The sequence below is a fragment of the Notolabrus celidotus genome, chromosome 12, assembly GCF_009762535.1.
Source record: "Notolabrus celidotus isolate fNotCel1 chromosome 12, fNotCel1.pri, whole genome shotgun sequence".
Classification (NCBI taxonomy): domain Eukaryota; kingdom Metazoa; phylum Chordata; class Actinopteri; order Labriformes; family Labridae; genus Notolabrus; species Notolabrus celidotus.
Window position 1 is genome coordinate 20,443,465 of NC_048283.1, and position 18,847 is coordinate 20,462,311.

At 45.5% G+C, this 18,847-nt stretch overlaps 1 protein-coding gene across 6 annotated transcripts in view; it reads right to left on the reverse strand.

Moving 5' to 3' along the window:
• Positions 1-18,847, reverse strand: part of kirrel3l (kirre like nephrin family adhesion molecule 3, like) — an 81,684-nt gene that overhangs the window by 12,885 nt on the left and 49,952 nt on the right. The window lies entirely within an intron of this gene.

Here is an 18,847-nt window from a genome sequence, read left to right on the forward strand (position 1 = left end):
GTTGCTCACTGGAGAATGGAAGGGAAGGGGGACGGAGGCAGATAAAGAGGGTTCTATTCAGGCACTGCTAAGCCCCCCCTGAACTGCTTCTCTTGGTGGGAGCGCTTAAACAGACAGGGTTGCCCCCACCCTCCCAGCGAAGAAAGCCGCTGAAAGGAGGGCAACATACGGCGGCCAGAGACGCGCTATTGTCCCCTTGTCCCTCTCTTTTAATAGGCCTCTTCATTTCCAATCAATCCTGCTAAATGCAAGTTTAATAGCTTTTCAATAGCAGCTTTTCCCCCCAGAGGGTAGCTGGGATTTTCTCTCTCTCTTTCTCTCACCCCTTTTCTCTTCTTTCCCCGGTCTCTTCCCCCCTCTCTCCCTCACTCCAATCTCTCTAGTTTTTCTTTCTTTTCGAAAGATGGGAGGGAGGGGGCTTCCGAGGTTGTTGGCAGTGTTTATTCCACACTCAATTATCCACTTCATCTCGGGGCGCACCATAGACTGAACCCTGCCCCTCTCCTCCCCTCTCTCTTTGCACCCTCCCGCCTCTGTCGCCCAACGGCACAATCAAAGCCGCCAAACAGTGAGTTCATCAGGAACGTGAGTTCTCCATGGATCCAAGCGCCTAAAAATCCATTTTCACACCCGTATATACTCTCATTCTTTCCATCTGTGCCAAAAGAGATGTTCATAGATAACTGAGGAGAAACAAAAACATCAGACAACAATGCATGTTGGTTCACCAATAAAGTCTCCCTGTACATCATTTCAACCTGAGTCTCTGAAACGCTTATTGAGCGCTGGATGCAAACAGGTAGGCTGTATGTGTGTCACGCACTGCGGATCAAAAGAGGCCAATTTGAGAGCGTCAATGAGAAGTGAAACATCTTCCAGCTCAGGCTATTAGGCGTTTAGCGAGGGCTGGCATTTTCCCATCATACCTTCAAAAATGCTGTTTTTTTTACAGTCAGTCCCCTAACATTCAGCTTTTATGAGCTATCGAGCGTTTTCTTATGCCTCCCCTTGCAGGCCGAGTGAGGGGATTTTCCTCTTTGTACTTGCAACAGTTCAAACATTGATTGCAATTAAGTATCTTGCCCAGAGTATCTAAATGTTTACAATGGGTAATAATTCAGAGCATTGCTTGATTGTTCAGATGGATTACATGCACTCAATTGTTTCTCTTTACCTCACCCACATGCAATTTCTCATGCTCACATATGGCAATTAACGCCACGCGCGCTCACACATGTACAAACACAGGCGTACAAATATAGAGCGCAGCAGCGTATGGGCTGTAGCGACTGTCTTCACACCATAGGAGTGATTCATGGCTCTCTGGATCCCTTATTGAAAACGCTCAACAGAACATCTCGACTGGCTAATGACTCATGCCAGATTCCTTTAATTCCTCCTTGCTGAATTAGACAATTCTTTGACGGTGTATTAGCAGCTTAATTACATGAATACATTTCTGACAAGAGGAGAGGGAGGAACAGAGACAGACAAAGAAAGAGTGGAGGAGAGGCAGTCAAAAGAAGAAGAAGAAGAAGAAGAAGGAGAAGAAGAGTGGAGCTGTGGGTGTGAAGAGGCTCGGTCTTGGTGTGCTGCAGTGTCACGTTCGCACATCCGTACAGTCTGTAGCCTACACATACTCAACAACACAGGAGCATTCAGTGTTTTCACCAGACTGTCTGTTGGCTCCAGTTAAATCAAACGTGATCAGACAGATCTGAATCCTCTTGGAATCCAAACAACCCTGCAGTAGATGTAACTTTATGTTGTCCTTAATGTTACACAGGTAAATATGCACCGTGCAGATTAGCTGTGCCACATGTGGTGAGCTTAATATTACTTTTGAGGTGGTTCAAATTTAGATTCACAAGTCCTACCCTCCTGAAGTGCAAGATTTACTTTTTTTCCTTACCTTTGCCGTGTGTGTGTATGTGTATGTACGTGTGTGTGCTTTCCATCCCCCAGTAACAAGGTCAAAACACATTTGGCCTGATACATTTTAATCCGGATTTCTCAAAATGGAATATCATTTCACGCCGCTGGATGCACATGGGGCTAAGTTTATATATGTGTGTGTGTGTGTGTGTAAGGCATTGCAGCCCAACTGTGTGGGCTCAGTGTGCATCTAAAAATATGCCATGTATGTTTATGTCTCTGTGTGTGTAAATCTGTGGAGGGTGGGGCAGTGTTGATAGGGAAAGCAACTTGTCAGGCACATTTAGCAGTTACTTTGACACACTGACTTTGCTCTTTCTGTCACATGGTTGGAGTTAAGTGCAAAAAAAAAAAACCCGAATAAAAATACAGCCTCTCCGATTTGGACACAACCTATTAAAGAGCTTTGCGTGGCCCCTGGCACTGCCAGCACTCTCTCTCTCCTCCATCTGAGCTGATAGGGATACATTCACATCAGGGAGGATCAGGAAGAGATGGACAGATGTCAGCAATGATCCATCCACCACGGGACATCTGCCTTGATAGAATTAGATTGAACCAGCCACTGTGTCTCTGTGTGTGTGTTTGTGTGTGTGTGTTTGTGTGTGTGAGAGAGAGTGTGTGTGTGTGTGTGTGTGTGTGTGTGTGTGTGTGTGTGTGTGTGTGTGTGTGTGTGTACTGAGAATGTGTAAGCGCTGGCCATAATGCTAAAGACTGGGAAAGATAATGGCATTGCAGCAGCTGACCTTTAGATGAAATGTGGATCTAAAAACACACAGTGCAGTGCACTTATTTCCAAGTCACCAGAGTCCTAATCTGCTGTGCCATTTGGGTAATCTGTCAAAAAACAAAACAGCATTCCAGAGCATAAATCAACCTAACCCAGCACTTGAAAGTCATCTCCTTCAACGGATCATCAGACTCTCTTGTTTGTGACAGCTCAGGTGATGCACTGTGTCCATTTCACCATGTTTTTACAAAGACACTCAACTGCAATCACTCTACAGACGCTGCAATCTGCAATCCAACAGGGTCCCTATTTTAGTCCTGATGTTATTCCATGTCCTCATTCCTATCCAGTGCAAAGACTGCAACACCCGGTCTTGCTGGGGCCATAAATATAAGTGCTTTGAACTTGACTGGACAATTTACTCTGAGTAGTAATAATTCAAAATGCAACAAAAAGAAGAAGCGCCTGATATCTTCTTGTATTTTCACCCCAGCGGTGAAGGCAGAATCCTGCGTCCAGCTGGTGCGAGTTTTCCACAATATGAGCCAGAGAGGAGAAAATGAGAAGGAAAAGCAGAAAGCACAAAACAAGGCAATTGGCAAAAAAGTGTCAAGCTTGGAATAAACAGCCCCTTTCCCCCAAATGCCATCCATTGTGTCTTGTCTAGATAAGGCTTCTAAATCGGGCTGGAAAATGCAAGCTCCATTTCTCTGTATGGAATTATTATCCCTTTGTTTGGAGTCTTTTGTCTTCCACTTCCTGTTGTGTATGTGTGTGTGTGTGTGTGTGCGTGTATACAAGCAGACAGCAGAGCTAAGGTAGCTCAACTAAAGAGTATATCCCAAAGGGGTCCCAGCACCCATCTCATGTTTGATCTGGCGACTAAGCTCATTACCACGACTCCCACAGAACTTCTGAAGGATTGCAGGGGGGCCAACAGAAGATACCACCCACCAACTTGTGGCAGTATGGCACCCAGCACCCTCTCTCTTTTTCTTTGACTGGGCCTGCTACAAAAACAGCCTCAGCTTGTGCCTCTGCAGATGGCTTCCTCTCTCACACCTTAATGCGCCCCGGCCTCTCTTCAAACCTTTCTCTCTCCCACGTTGCATTCCAGCTGCACACCCACCCACCCACGCTCACTATCTTTTCTCCCATTCTGCGTTTTTTGGTGCCCCAAATTGCAGTCTAACAGCTTTTTAAGAGCTGTTTTGCTGGAGTTTAATCCTCCTAGCCTCCCCTTTCAGCCTTTATTCCATTGTGAAAATCTTGGCTCAGACCTAGACCCCCTTTTACAGAGTGGACCCGCTCATCCACCAAGCCCCCCCTCTTCCTCTGCTGCTCTGCTGATACCCCAACCCGGGGCATTCTCTTCCATTCCTGCATCCCTCCACAATCCATCCCCTCATTCCTCTGTTTATCGCTCCAACGTCTACAGTCAGTGAGCCATGATCCTTGAAATCAATGCCTAGCAGGCCCCCTTTGAGAGTTATATAAGGTGTTACTAATTGTTGATTTGCTTTCTCCATGCCTCTTTCTGCCATCTCTCTGCTTTTCCAGACTCTGTGTCAGCTGTCATCTCTTGCCAGCCTCTCTTTTGCACTTTTTCCTCCCCATCTCTTCCTCTCCTCTATCCTGTATCCTCTCCTGTCCCCCTCTCTTTCTCTCGTTCTCTCTTTCTCTCGCTCTCTGCATCCCCTGGTGTGAAAATCACAGGGGTTTGTGTCAGCTTGTCACCACAACACTCAAGAAAGCAGAGAGTAAGGGGAACAACAGAAAAAAAGAGGAAAAAAAGCAGCCACTACATGTTTGAAAGAGCGGAAAAAACTGAGGAAAGGTAAAAATGGAAAAAGTGGGCTCCTGTCAGCTTCCAATTGCTGAGGAGCGGGCCTGAGAGGGGGATTGATGGAACGCTGTAATCAGTCCGTCTCCGAGGCTGTCACCACCGGGTTTTTCTCTGCTGGAACGGGGTAGTGAACACATCAGGGCAGCAGTGAGGCTGATCGCATGGGCGAGCAGTGGCAGAGCCTCTCCCTGGGTACCTGCTGCAGCAGATGCAGTGGATGGAGTAATAGAGTGGTATGCATACCAGGAGGGGAAGAAGAGGGAGGAGGCTGAGGGAAAGAGACCAAGAGTGCTGATGTGACATAGTCAGTGTGTGAATGGTTCACGCAGTCACTGTGCTGCAGTGCCATAAATACACTTATTCTTATACTGTCCTCTCTCACACTCTCACACACACAGTCCCATATCTTTAGGGTTTCTATTGGGCAGAAGCATCTCTCTGAGTATAATTCCCGCACAGCTTTTAAACAGCTCCCCCACTCTGAAGACGAGAGCCAAAAGAGCTGAGAGCTGACTCCGTGCAGACAGATAGCAAGTGACTGGCTGGCTGGCTGGCAGCAGGACAGGAAATAAAAAAAAAAGAAGCCACATAAAAAAAAGAGAGAAAAGGGGAGGGAGTCGGTGGCAGTGGTATGAAATTGTCTGTACACATCAGCCAGCAGTGTTGACAAGATGTTGATTGAGCTAGTCTTGTCATTTCATGTCATTCCTGCTTACCCCCTGGTGTTTTCAGTGCAAGACAGCTGCTGGCTGGATCTGTGTCACAGTTCCAGCCCTTTTCTGTCCCCCACCTCTCCCCTTCTTTACTCTCTCTCCCTCTCTCTCTTTTCCCTCTACCTCTTCCTCTCCCTTGCTTTTTCTTTCTGCCTCTGTATCCCAATTTCCCTCTCTACTTCTCTCCCCCTTTTTTCCACCACTGTTTGGATGGAAGGGCTTTCAGTATAATTGACTGTGCTTTTAAATCATTAACTTCTTGTGCTGTTTGCAAAAGCCCTGCTTTAGTGTGTGCATAACAGCTGACATGCTGGATAAACAGCGATGGTGCACAACATGTGACGGAGAAAGGCTTCGAAAAAAGAGATGGGGGGGGGGGGGGGGGATTTAGTGGAAACAACGTCAATCGTCTCCATGCCTGCAGTGAACATATGAGTGAATGAAACAAATAAATAAATAATGAATAGATTCAAAATCCATAAAACAATGAAGATACCATGTTTTGAATTGCCCCCATCTCTTGCTTTTTCTAAAAGGCGATGGAAATTTAAACAAAGGAGCTCTCTACATAGATTCTGTGCTGGGACTCTGGGCCTAATGCCCTGGGGTGTCAATTAATTTAGTCTAGGGATTTGCGGCCTACTCTTCCTAATTGAGCCCAGTGGAGACCCCCTTGGCTCTTCACGATAGGAAGTAGTGCGTTTCATAATTAATACTTTTTTTTCCCTTTATTATTATTATTTTTTAATGAGGGTGGTAATGTTGTAAATGTATGCATCTCATTAGAGTAAAAGGGCCATCTACGTTATTGTTCACTTGTGCTGTGTTTGCTGCTGGTGAGATGAAGAAGAGAGACAACCTCATTGAGAGGCAGCGATGCCACATTGAAGTCAGCCGCGCTTTTGTGTGCGTTTGAATATAAAACAGAGGCAGTTCGATGAGACTCTCATTAGTGTTGCTTAATATGTGTGCTTTTTAAAGCTTAGAGGTTAATGCCTGACTTGCCTCCATTTCACTGGAGCTCTCTTTAATTTGATGCATAATTCTTTTTTGTCAGCAGCTGACAAGAGCCTCCTTCAGAGAAAGCAGCTGAGCTGTGTTGTGAACTCTGCATCCAACAAGAACACAAAGGCACAAAAACACCTCTAATTAAACCTGTTTGAAAATGTTGCTCTCCACTTTCCTTCTCATGCACACAACAGAGGATATTTCTGAACTATACTATCTTCCCATCTCTCCGGCTCCCAGAACATAACTCCTGGCGATTAAACAAATTACCTCCCCTCCCAGGAGAGCCGTGGATCCAGTGAAAACAATAAGTGTGTGATTCACAACGCTGCCACCTCTCTGTTCTTACAAACGGCCTTCAAATTGCCATTTATTAATCAATGTCTGTGGTAAGTCTGTGTGAAGAATTTCTCTCCCCTTCCTCTTTCATCTGGCGGTGCAAGAAGAGGCGAGTTATAATTTAACATCAAATTTTTATTCTGCTCATCAGATTGCCTGTAACTTGAATCATTCCTTTAAAATTACTGATGACTCAGAGCTTCCAGAACACAAGAAAAGGAGGAGGAAGAATGTTACCTGCCGACCTCAATACATCCTGCTTTGTGTTGAGAAAAAGAAGGAAAGAGGGAAAACTAATTTCCTGAAACTCCATTTCTTAAGCGTTGATTAGCAAAGGAGCATAATTAGAGTGAAATGTGAAGTCAGGGTTTTTTCAGATTGCTCCGCTTCCTCTAGAAAAATCAGGCCATGATTAATGAATAAATGATTAATGAGCAAGCTAATTAATCAATTAATTATTAAGCAAGCACTCTGAACAAGAAATGGGTAGGATGACGGCGAACAGTGGATATAAGAGACGGTTAGGTTGTATGTTAGAGAAAAAAGGATTTAGGATAATCTGCCTGTTTGTTCTGTCAGTTTGTTTTGTCTTCAGTTACAGGAGGAGGAAGAGGAAGAGGGCGGATGGGAGGAGATGGAAAGCTCAGCATATGTCGTTAGCTTCCTGAGTCTTGTGAGAGAGCTTTGACGTTAAAAAAAGAAAGAAAAAAAAAGTTGCTGCATTTGCAAGTTTCCCAGCATGTCTTGGGGTCAGGTCTTCAGGTCAGAGAGGAGTGAAACCTTGCACACATTCCTGTGGTCACAGTAATGATGTTTGAATTTTTAAGCAAAAGGCCACTCGAGCCACAGTCAACACTTCGGAAAGCGGAGTGCACCGAAAAGTTCCCTTCTCCAACAAGTCTTCCCTCCTCCCCCTGTCTTTAACTAGGACACCACATCAATCTTTGATAATGTGCAGTGTGGGTCTCTCCTGTGTGACCAGGCTGATGAGACATCACAGCAGGGATTGATGTATGAAATGCAGCCTCCGAATGTAACTGTGATATACTGGACCGTTTCAAGTCAAGTTTGACCTTTTTTTCACGGATATTAATCGCTGCGGTGAAAGAATATATGTGTGATGTATCCCTCCCCCAGGAGCTCCACACACTTTATTCTTTGGCTTCTTCTATACCTTGAGCTTTTTCATGACTGCCAAAACTCCCCAGAGCTGCTGCACAACAGGATATGGGACACAAAATATTATTTTATAAGCGGATGGGTTTATTGTTTCTATTAAAATGCAGCCTTACTCTGTAAAGCTGCATTTTCCCCTCCTCCCCCCTGACACCCGGAAACACATCCTCAAAGCAAGAACATGAAGGAATGATCTTTCATCCCTGCATATCTTTCCTGGCGTTTACTGCTGGCCTTATTAACAGAGCTGTGAGTGACGGAGGCAGAGTGTTGCAGGGGGAATCTCAAGGGGCTTTGATGGAGGCAAGCAATGGAGCTGCAGCAAGCAAGCTGAAAGCCAGATCATGCTTACGTTTAACCGCTCAGGGAAAGTTCTTTGTCTTCTCCATAAAACTTCTTTTATTAGTCACTATCTTCCAGTCCATTTGCTGGACTAGTGCTGCATTCTGTCCTAATCATACCATGGCATTGCAGATTTCCTAGGAGTCAACAGGCTGTGAATAGGTCTTTGTCATGCTGGGTGGGTTGGCTCATTGACTGTGAAACCCTGCACATATGGCGGCTGTGTGCTGGGATGTGTCGTGGCAGTGAATGCCGTGGGTTGGGCTCTTGACCCCTGCCCGGCCTTTAACACCTTACCGGCTGCAGCAGCAGGTCTGTGGCTTGATGAACTTAAACACTGTATTGTGCGGCCTGTTTTCGGGGGGTGTTTTCTTTAGGGTTTAGCTCTGGATGAAGAATGTTCAGTTCACTGTCGGGGCAGATGTGTACTATGTGACTGTTTTACCAAACACGTAGCACGTGTCTTTTCCTGCGCTGCAGACACACACACACAGACACACACAACACTTTGAGACACATTGTTTGCACTGAAGAAATAAAGTAACAGAACCTGCTTCTTTGATGGCCAGACAGAGAAATCTCTCTCTTGTGCTGGCGCAATAAGACTGTTAATTAAGAGTCTAATAGGGACGTCCAGAGCTTCAACTGTGGTGACATTGCCACCCAAATGAGATCACATTACTCATGGAAATGAGCTCAGCGTCTGTCAACACATCTGATCATGCCTCAAAGACAACAAAAGAAAACTATTCAAAAAGTATCTTGAGCACACTCTCTGTCATACTGTCTGTCTGTCTGTCTGTCTGTCTGTCTGGAAAACAAGACTTTCTGTGCAGGTCACATCTACCGAGAGGCCTCAGGTTTTGGGTTCTGATAAACAAGTGGAGCGTTACATGCTCTCAAGGCCATCTGTTGAGATGATCGATCATTAGACAGAGTGTGGAGATAACTCCCTCAGCCTGGCTGGTGGCTACCACTGATCCCATATCACCCTCGCAGGATATGGTATGAATCGCAGGAAGTTGAGATCGATCTATATAGATTGTGCCGCTTGATTACAGATGGGAAAAAAAATCCAATTTGGCTTAGAGACTTGAATGCCTCAGAGTCTAACTGTTTTGGCGTGCATGTGCTGGCGTGCGCCGTGCGCTACTATGAGTGTAAAATTAAAGCTTTTCAACTTCTGCTTTCACAGATTTCTGATATTTCTTGAGCCCTCTCCACAATCTGTCCCACCTCCATTCATTCATTTACTTCTGCTCAGTCCATCCTGCTCTTAAATCTCCCCTTCTTGAGGGAGTCGTCTTTTAAATCTTAATTAAAACAGACTCCGAACCCCCCATCCCCATCCCACCACCCTCCCAGGGGCTGGCTGAAAGCAGCTTAGAACAATCAAGAGGACGGATTAGAAGTGAGAAGAAAAGAAGAGAAGAGGAGACGCAAGAAAAAAAGGGAGGGAGGGGGCGAAAAACAAGGAGAATGGAACAGCAGAGAAAAAAAATATTGAGAGTAGAGAGAGCGAGATGACCCCTTTCCTTCATCCCCCTGATCCTCTCTTCTTCCCCCCGTCGCTCTGTCTCTCCCTCTCTCTCAGGGCTCCGGAGTCTTGGCCTGACCTATTGACATTCAGCTTCTCGGCAGATTAAGCAGCGAATGGAGCCTCTGGAAAGGGTAAACACACTGGAGGAACAATGACCAACAGGCGGCAACCTTATTGGATTCTAATTAACTGCCAGGAGAGATGGCTGGGGGCATGTTAAGTGCTGTGGGACACAAGTTAAAGCCCAAGACCTTAAGTAGCACAACGCAGATCACCTACACATCCCTCTTTTCTTTAAGATTATGTCTGCCTTCCTTTATCTTCCTCTGGATCTCTCTGTCCTTACTTTCTTCCTCTCTCCACATCCGCTGTTTCACATATAACCCATGAGAACTGCAAACAGAGGCCTTTAAAAGCTCTCCTAAGAGAGCTATTTGCTACCCCTCTATTCTGGGCTCCCTCTTCTTTTTCCATTCTCCCTCTCTTTTTTTGTGACAAGGCAGACCGAGGCTCATCCCCCAGAGGTTGTTTTTTTAGAGATAAGGTTAAAAAGGCTGAAAAATTGGGGGAAGATTATTTGATATTGAACAGATTGAATTATCTTGAGTGAGCGAGAAGGATGGAGGAGAGCAAAATCATTTTTCTGCATCGCCCTCAGGAGGAATGCTACCTGTGGGAGAGAGGGAGGTAAACGGGAAGGAGTAAAAAGAGCCAAACCTCAGTGGTCATAATGTGAAAAAGAAAAAAACATATTTTTCTCTGCCTTTTTTTGTGCTCTAAACCAATTAACGGGACGCTAATTTGAGTGTGAGTCCAAGCAGGTCTCTGTGTATGTGTGAACTTAGTGGTCTTCTTTCTTTAGTGGTCCCCTGATTAGGGAATCTCACAATAGTGGTGCGGTTTCCGGAGTCCCCTTTATGAAACCACCAGGTCTAATTAGACTGCTCTCATTAATGTGTTAGTGTGAGAGAGGGTCTAAGCCATTGTGGATTGAGGCTGACACAGAAGAGTGGAGGGGGGAGCAATGCCCTGCAAGAGACAGGCCATCGTCACCTCAGCAGGCATATAAAGCAATTCATTAATTGGTGTGAAAATACACACACACACAGGCATAAAGCCACACATGTGCGAACACACACACACTCTCACACCTCACCGTGAATACACATCCTAATGTTGTGGGTATTCCATGAACCCGTTGCTTGTTAACACATTACCTGGGATCAAAGAGGCAAAGGCTGGAAGGAGAGAGAGCCAGAGGAGCCATTATTTGTTGAGCAAAATTGCAGCCCAGTGTTATGTTTGTCCTTCGGCAAACCTGGTAGAAAAGAGGTCTCATCCGTTTCAAAAAAACGGGAGGATCTCTTCCCTCGTCACCATCATGTGAGACTCTTTGAAATCCTCAGACTACTTTTTTTTTTTTTTTTAATCAAAGCTGGGAGGAAATGAATCGGAACTTCAGTTGTGATCCGAGCCTGGAGGTAGAAAAGAGGATCCACATGACCACTGTCCATTTCCACACCATTACAGCAACAGTCATGGCTGTAATAGGCTGAATTGGGCCATTGATTTCTCTCATGCACCCTCTCTTTCACCCAAAAAAACTAGTCTGTGCCAGTTCTGAGATACTTTTTTAACAAAACATCACATGCTGAAAAGACGGGCCACACAAAACTTTAACCTTAGCCCAATAAAAGCACACACACTCACACAAACACAGCCAGTACAATATGTCCCGGCTTGAGCTCCTGGGGAGTTAAACAAAGGACTGAGTTTAAATTGGCCTTTAAAGAACTCCCATGCACAATCAGAGAGTTGACTCAAGCTTCTATAGTGTGTCAGTGGACTGTTTAGAGGAAGAAGGGTAGTTAGGGCACGCTCTATAGTGCAGTGAATGGTTAATCTAAAGTGTGACGGCTCAAGAGCTTCCCTTGACTGGCTTCAATAGGCCTCCAATCAGGCCTGACCGACCCTCAATCTTTGGTCAGCTGTTTTAACTGGCTGGTGATTGAGTGGCTTCATTAAGGGCCTATTTATCTTCCCTAGGATCACAGTCCTGAAAGGCTGGTGACATGCTCAACACACCCACACACCGCCTACACATGAACCTGAGCAGATGCACAACTGCATTAGCACGTACACAGACCATTCAGCAGCACAACATCGACTAAAAGCTAAAATAAATGGTCCATTTGAGTTTGTTTATAGCAGTTGAGTTTTTTACAGACTAACTTTTTTCATCCTCCATCTCCCTCAGCAGCTCAAAAACATCACATGTTCTCTCTAGAAACTTTCCCAAGGCCCTGAGGACTGTGATACCTTCAAGGATTTGGCATGTGGTGTTGTTGGAGTGTAACGCCGCCTGAACAAAAATTGCCAACCAGGTCAAACCATGACCTCTCGCAAACAGGGACCCTCCCAAACAAGCCACAACAAACAGCTTTCTGTAGCCACTATCTGCCTTTGATCTGAAGAAGCAAGAGATGGAATCCATCTCCTCTTTCCTCTCTTCTCTTTTGCCCTTTACCTCTTTTTCTTTACAACATCTCCTTATAGCTCTCCTTCCCCTCCCACTGAGCAGGTGTATTAAATGATGTGACTATTTCGGCAGCCTTGGACCGCACCTCAAAGTGCAGTCTGTGAAGAGGGCTTTTCTCCTCTTCCCTCTTATCTTTTATCCCCTCCATCGCCCCGTCTCCTTTTCTCTCCATTTTCCCTTTCCCTTTATCCCTCCCCAACCCCTTTACTTCTTCTAACATGTTCCCTTGCACTCTTGAATGTGAAATAGAGCAGGCCATGCCTCCCTTATCTATTTGAATTCATCTACACCTTCCTGTCTATCTCCTCCTGTGCATCTCTCTCTCTGCCTATTGTCTATTTAGATATACGTCTAATTATGCTGTCTCACTTATGTAATTAGCGCAAAAATAAATGGCTGCTGTAGCTTTGTCTCCCCTCCTTCACCCCCTCCCGTTGCAGGCTCTGAGAAAACAAATTATGGAGAACAATAGGTACAAATGGCTTCTGCACCAAACCAGATGATGGATGCAGCCTGGGTTCCCCGCATCTCATCCCTTCCTTTTTCCTTTCCTCGCTTACTCTCTTAACTCTCCCTCCCTTCTCCATTATCTCCACCTCTATATGTCTCTGTTTGGAAACAGGGGAGGACTTGAGCACTCTCTCGCCCAACTACCCTATCATTGTACGGCTGTATCATCTGTCTTCCCTTCTTGGCACTGACACTATATTCACACTGACATCATATTAGGCAAGGTCCTTTTTCTACCCCTTTCTCTTTCTCTCCCTCTCTCTTCTCTATTCCCTCTTTCCCTTCCCCTGCTGTTGTCTCCACTGGCACTCCTCCACTCCTCTATCCCCCAGAGCTTTCTGTACACCGCCACTGCAAAGCAAACGCCTGGGACTTTCTAAAGCAAACAGCCAGCATCCTGTACCGTAGCCCCATCTGTGGATGGTCTATGGAGGGAACAATCAGTCCCTCTCCTCCACTGCTTCATTCCCTTTCCAGAGCCCCCCCTGGGATATGCACAGCGCTAGGATGCCTCAGTCAGACGGGTGCAATGTGCTGGAACAATGGTTGGGCTGCTTCCTCCAGGAGGGGTGTTATAGGTTCACCTCAGCCAGCTTGGGAAGCACTTAGCCATGTGTTATTGCCCTCCATGCTGCAGCTTCACAAGAATGTGGCAGAAGCAGAAAAGCCTCCCACTATACACCTTCTCCACCTACCCCTGCTATCCACAACTCTACACTTGCACACTCACACATACACGCATGCATGCACACAAATCCTCTCAGTGTGTCCAAGTGTACACCTGAGATCTAATGTTTAGCCTGAGGTACCGAAATATCAACTTTCTATTAATCCCCCCAAGACTTGCAGTCAGTTACACCTTTGTTGTTTTTTCACCTCTGCCACATGGAAGAAAAACAGCAGGTTTGGTTTACACCAATACAAGCATATCCATTACCTGAAATGCTAGGCTCCTGGCAGTAAATCCCTTTGACCCCTCTGCCTTCCCTTTCTTCCTCTCCCTCCCAATCCCTCCTCCAATTCTCACCCTGGGCCCATTGCTTCAGCTAAGGGAGCGACACACCCTTTACCCTCCAACCTCCAACCGCCTTAACCGCCCACACACTTCACTGTTCCCCACGTCTCTGCACGGCTCGATAACATTAACATGCTTCAACCATTGGAGGAGCTGCAGTTAAGAGCCCGATCAATACGCTTTGACTGACACCCCTCAGTTGATAGCAAATTGGCTGCCTTCCTTCACAGACCTCCCAGGGTGAGTTTCTCAGCCCTGTCCGAAATGGAAATAAAAGACATCACCACACTTTCTCCAACTCTTTGCCCATCCTCTAACAACAACAACAACAACAACAAGGCAGAGAGAGTCTGTCAGTGAAACCGAGGAAGAAAGGACTGAGCCACAGCCAAACCACTATTTTGGTTAATGGTTGAATCACTGACACAATTTCCAGTGCGGCATGCGAGGCGGTTTAAACCAACAGGAAGGAGAGATGAAAAGAGGAACAAGAGGCAGGGTGCTGGACTTCAAGGAACGGATAGTTGGAGCACTTTAGTCCCTTAAGGGTTTGCACTATTTCTATCATTAATACAGCAAGCAGCAGCAGGCAACCTCTTGGTTTCTTAACTGTGTTTTTTAGCCCTAGTTAAATAAGGAGATGACATGTCCTGGGCTGCAGCATCATTAATTAGACAGTTGGACTTTGACTAATCGCTCCAGAAAGGGCACAGAGCCCTGAAGATGCCAAACACTCATCTCATCTTATAATCCTCTGTGCCAGCGTATGTCCTTGACCTGTGTGTGTATGTATGTATGTATGTGTGTGTGTGTGTGTGTGTGTGTGTGTGAGTGTGTGTGTATGTGTGTGTGTGTGTATGTGTGGGTAGGGGGGAGGTCATGAGTCATTTCTGGATGATGTGCACATGTCATAAGCTTTGATACAACCAGCCAAATATGCAAGATCTTCAGTTTAGTGAGTGCCACAGATACTCACATTTCATATAAGGAGAATAAAAGGAACAGATGAATAAATCAGCATCTGGTGTTAAGTAAATGTTGTCTAATGGTATTGTTAGCTGAACTTTTCTTATTTCTGAGCTCCCTATCGGCTGCCAGAATCCAACAGAGCGTTCTTTAATATAAGGTTAAGGAACCCGGCTGCTGAAGATAACACAGGAACAGATATTGCAGCAACGCGGAAGATAAATTTCAATTTGCTGTTGGTTTCTGTGTCTCGGCAGGAGATATGAAATTCTTGTCTTGCAGGGCAGGAATTGATTGGAAAATAAAAATGAATGTGTGGTCTAGTATGTCTGCAATCTCTCTGTTGTATGTTAGATTCTGGGTCTTTTGAAACAGTGATACATCTCTCTAGAAGGAAGTGACACTTGCATTTTAGGGGGGGAGATAAATGCAATCCAGGTCTTCCTTTAAATAGCTGCTACTGTATGAACGTGACTGTTTCCCTCGGGGGGCTGTTTTAATGACACGCACAGAAACCCGGTTTCTCCCTGTCTCTTCTCGTTCCATTAGTGTGTTTGAACAGAAGAAATAAACAAGTTTGTGCTTTCCCCAACCAGTCTGTATGCTGATGATACAGCCTCAAGTGCTCTAACTGGGGAAGAAGACTTCAGGCGATGGCAGGAAGCTGACATGGCCCTTCCATTGTCTCGTTCCCTGTCATTTCCTCCCCGGATTCTCCGAACTCCCCGGTCGAAGACAAGGTGAGGATGTGCGGAGACAGACACAAGGAGAAAGCAAAGACAAAAAGAGGAAGGCTGGACCGAGGTAAAAATAATGCTTGACGAGGCCAAGTGTCATCCACAGTTTGCTACCTGACCACTTTGCCTTCCTGTGTTTAGCCACACCGGCGTGCACATCCAGTTAAGTTGCTAACAGATGATAACAAAGCCTCAGGACACACTGCCAACTTCTTTATCTGTGTTTACCCGCATGGCAAAGCTGATTAGAGACAGGCAACATTATGAAGCCGCTATTGTTTTCTTTCCCCTTCCAGTTTCTCCTTCCGTACACGTAGCAAGTGCGAGTGCGGGAAGAGGTAAAGAGAGGATATCTGTTTGTGAAGAAGGGCAGGAAGACAATAGAAAGAGCGTACTGCACGTCACCGGGATGAGGACAAACAGCAGGCCATAGTTTAAGATCTTGATCTTTCATTACTGTTTGTGTGCGTGTGAGAGTCAGCAAGAGGAAATGATTTATGGAAGTGAAAATCTCAGACATTAACTTGTAAGCTGTCGGACTAAAACGCTTAGGACAACTAAAATACATATAGATTAAGATATAGCAGTTGCTAACACATTCAGATCTTACAGGAAGTAAATCTATGACAATCAGATTGAATGTTAAATTTAGCAGTCGGGCAGCAAAAACCATTACGCAGGGCCCTTTTAGACAGGAAATCAAAGTAGGCCAAAATGCATCTATATCTTTGCCATGACTATGTCTCCTAAATAATGCAAGACACTTCTGTTCAAGACTCAGCTGCGTCCGGGTTCTGCTGTGTCTGCACTATTGTGCACCAAGTCTCTAACACTCTTCATCTGCTGGCTGGCTTGCCCGGGTTCTTTCCGCCAAACTTTCTCCCACTTAGCTACTTATCCTCAATCTCTTTATCTGAAAAGGGAGGAAGATGACAGGAGAGAGAGAAAAGGAAAACTAAGAGGAAAGGTTGCAGAACATGAGTATGATTGTGGGAGATTATTTGTGGCAGAGAAAGAGACAGGAGCAACAAGATGGGGACAAGGTTAACGATTTGCAGTGTTTTTCTTCTGTGTTACTTGTCGGCTAAATCATGAGGACACTTCTGACATACTGAAATCTTATCCCTGCCACAAGACTCCTCTTCCTCTGTCCTCCGTTCCCATCCTCTTCTTAAACTCTGTTTCCCTCTGCCCATTCCGATTCCCTCCACAAGAATTCAAAGAGCAGCAGAACGGCAGTTCATAAAATATGCACAGTTCCCTAAAACCAAGCTCTTGGGACCTGCTGCCACTGCGTCCACAAATATAGCTGCACTGCACAAGGAAAAGACAAATCTCTGGTAATGGGAAAGGGAAAAGGAAGGGTGGTTCGGTGAAGAGGAGAGGGCTCAGTCAGGGCTTATCACTTCCTCAACTTAATATCACTTCTTCGTCTGTGCCTGTGTGTGCCTGCATGAAGTACGTGCATGCAGAGGCTTTCAACCTTTGGTGAAAGTCTGCCAGCCGCCTCCGGCCCATTAAGCAGATACGCTCTCGTGTCCTCACTTCCCATAGTCACACATTCTGCAACCGGGCAAAAGAGTTGTGAGAAGAAGAAGCAAGGTGGAAAATTTCCACTGCTCTACTCTATAGTGTGACATGACAGGCAACACGACTTAAGAGGAAGGGAGAGAAACTAGTAATCTCTGCTCGCAGCTTTGAACTTGGCCCGATGAGACGCAGGCGACCCAAAGCAAAAGGTTCCAAAGAGCTCACTGAAGATTACTCAGAATACTGATGCACTGTGGAATCCAATTCCTGTGGGGGCCCCGGGGACGTTACCAGAGAGTAAATTATTGCTGCTGAACGAACTACTTACATACAAATGTATGCTTTATGGCATATACAAATTCCAAAGTAAAGCCATGTGCTGTGGCCAAATTTTCATTCTGTGAAAGACAGGCACAATAAATGAGGTCTAGAGTCTCTCAGGTTCTAATTAGGGCAGCTGTTCATTATTTGTGCGTGGGTGTTTAAGACAGAGAGGGAGAGGATGAGTTGTTTGTGAATGTGTGTGTGTTGGGGTTTAGGTCAGGGGGAAATATGCCACTGTCGGGCTACCACTCCATCTCATCCAGCTGTTGGTAGTCTGTCAGGGAGCAGAGGTCTGCTGGTGTCATATCCCTCCCCACTCCCCCCTCCCTGCTCCCCCCCAAGGCTTTAACTAACGACAAAACCATGCGGAACCAGGACTAAAGGTGAAGATGTCCCGACAACAAATGGCTCCTGAGAAAGCTTTGCTATTTCTGAGCTGCTGAAACTGCATGTGATTCAGTCGTGACGACACAAACATCCCCTCTGGTGGAGACGGAGAAATAAAAGTATACTGATTTCAATTTTGCTACTTTTTGACTCACAGACAAGATTTGCATTAGTGTAATGGGTTTGTTTATCCTCTAATGGCATCACTTTCTCATGATTTTCTAACACTTTAAGCTCTAATTTATCAACTCTGAAAAATACTGATAAGTCAACAGTTGCTCTTTGTTAAATGCCCAAAGCTCCTTTTTTTTTGCAACACTAAACGCAGTCATTTATCCCTGAACATTTAAGCAGCTGCTAAGTTAGTTAAGCTGCTGTTGATGATATTAGTTCTGAATACATATGTTCTCTTCTCTCCGATGTTTTAACAAAATCACTTTTATAATGAGATGGACAATGAGATGCATAAAGCTGAGGGATCTACCTTTACAGGCCAGACATGCTTTCAATGTAACACTTAAACAGTTCTTAAAGGCATTTTTCATTAACTCTGAGTATTTTGGGGTACACACGTGATATATTTCCAATTAGTATCTAAACTCAAACTACTGTGGTCGACTCTGCAAATAAGAAGCAGCAGGGGGTAGTCTGTTTGTGTGTGTGTGTGTGTGTGTGGAGAGGGGGGCAGACAGGTGCGTTTTATCTCCCCCTGTCTTCTAAAGACAAAATAATAATAATGCTCCCCCTCTCTGTCTCTCTTACACTCACTCTCCCTCTCTCTCTTTCTGAATCCCCCTCACTCTCTATCTGCCTTGCTCCATCCCAGACGCATGCACCCGTGAGACTGTGCTCCCTCATGATACCCCATCCACCACAATTGTGTGGATTAATGACTCAAAGACAGGCCACTTTAAACTCGATCGTTTCATCTTAAAGGTCTCATCATTTCCACAACGTAACATCTGCGTAAACCTCTCGCTTAAGTATTTTTTGTGTGAAATGTGGATCTGCCACGAGACCGCGGACTAACTTCAGGAAAAAAAAAGGGCTGCAGAGCTCGAACCGGAGCTGTCTCATTTCACATCGCCTGGGCTGCAGCCTCCTCATCTCCTTATAAAGCCGATCATTACATCCTCATTTGAAAACACAACGGAATTAACAATTGCTGGACATTTGAACGCATACACGTTGCGGTCCGGAGCGACAGATC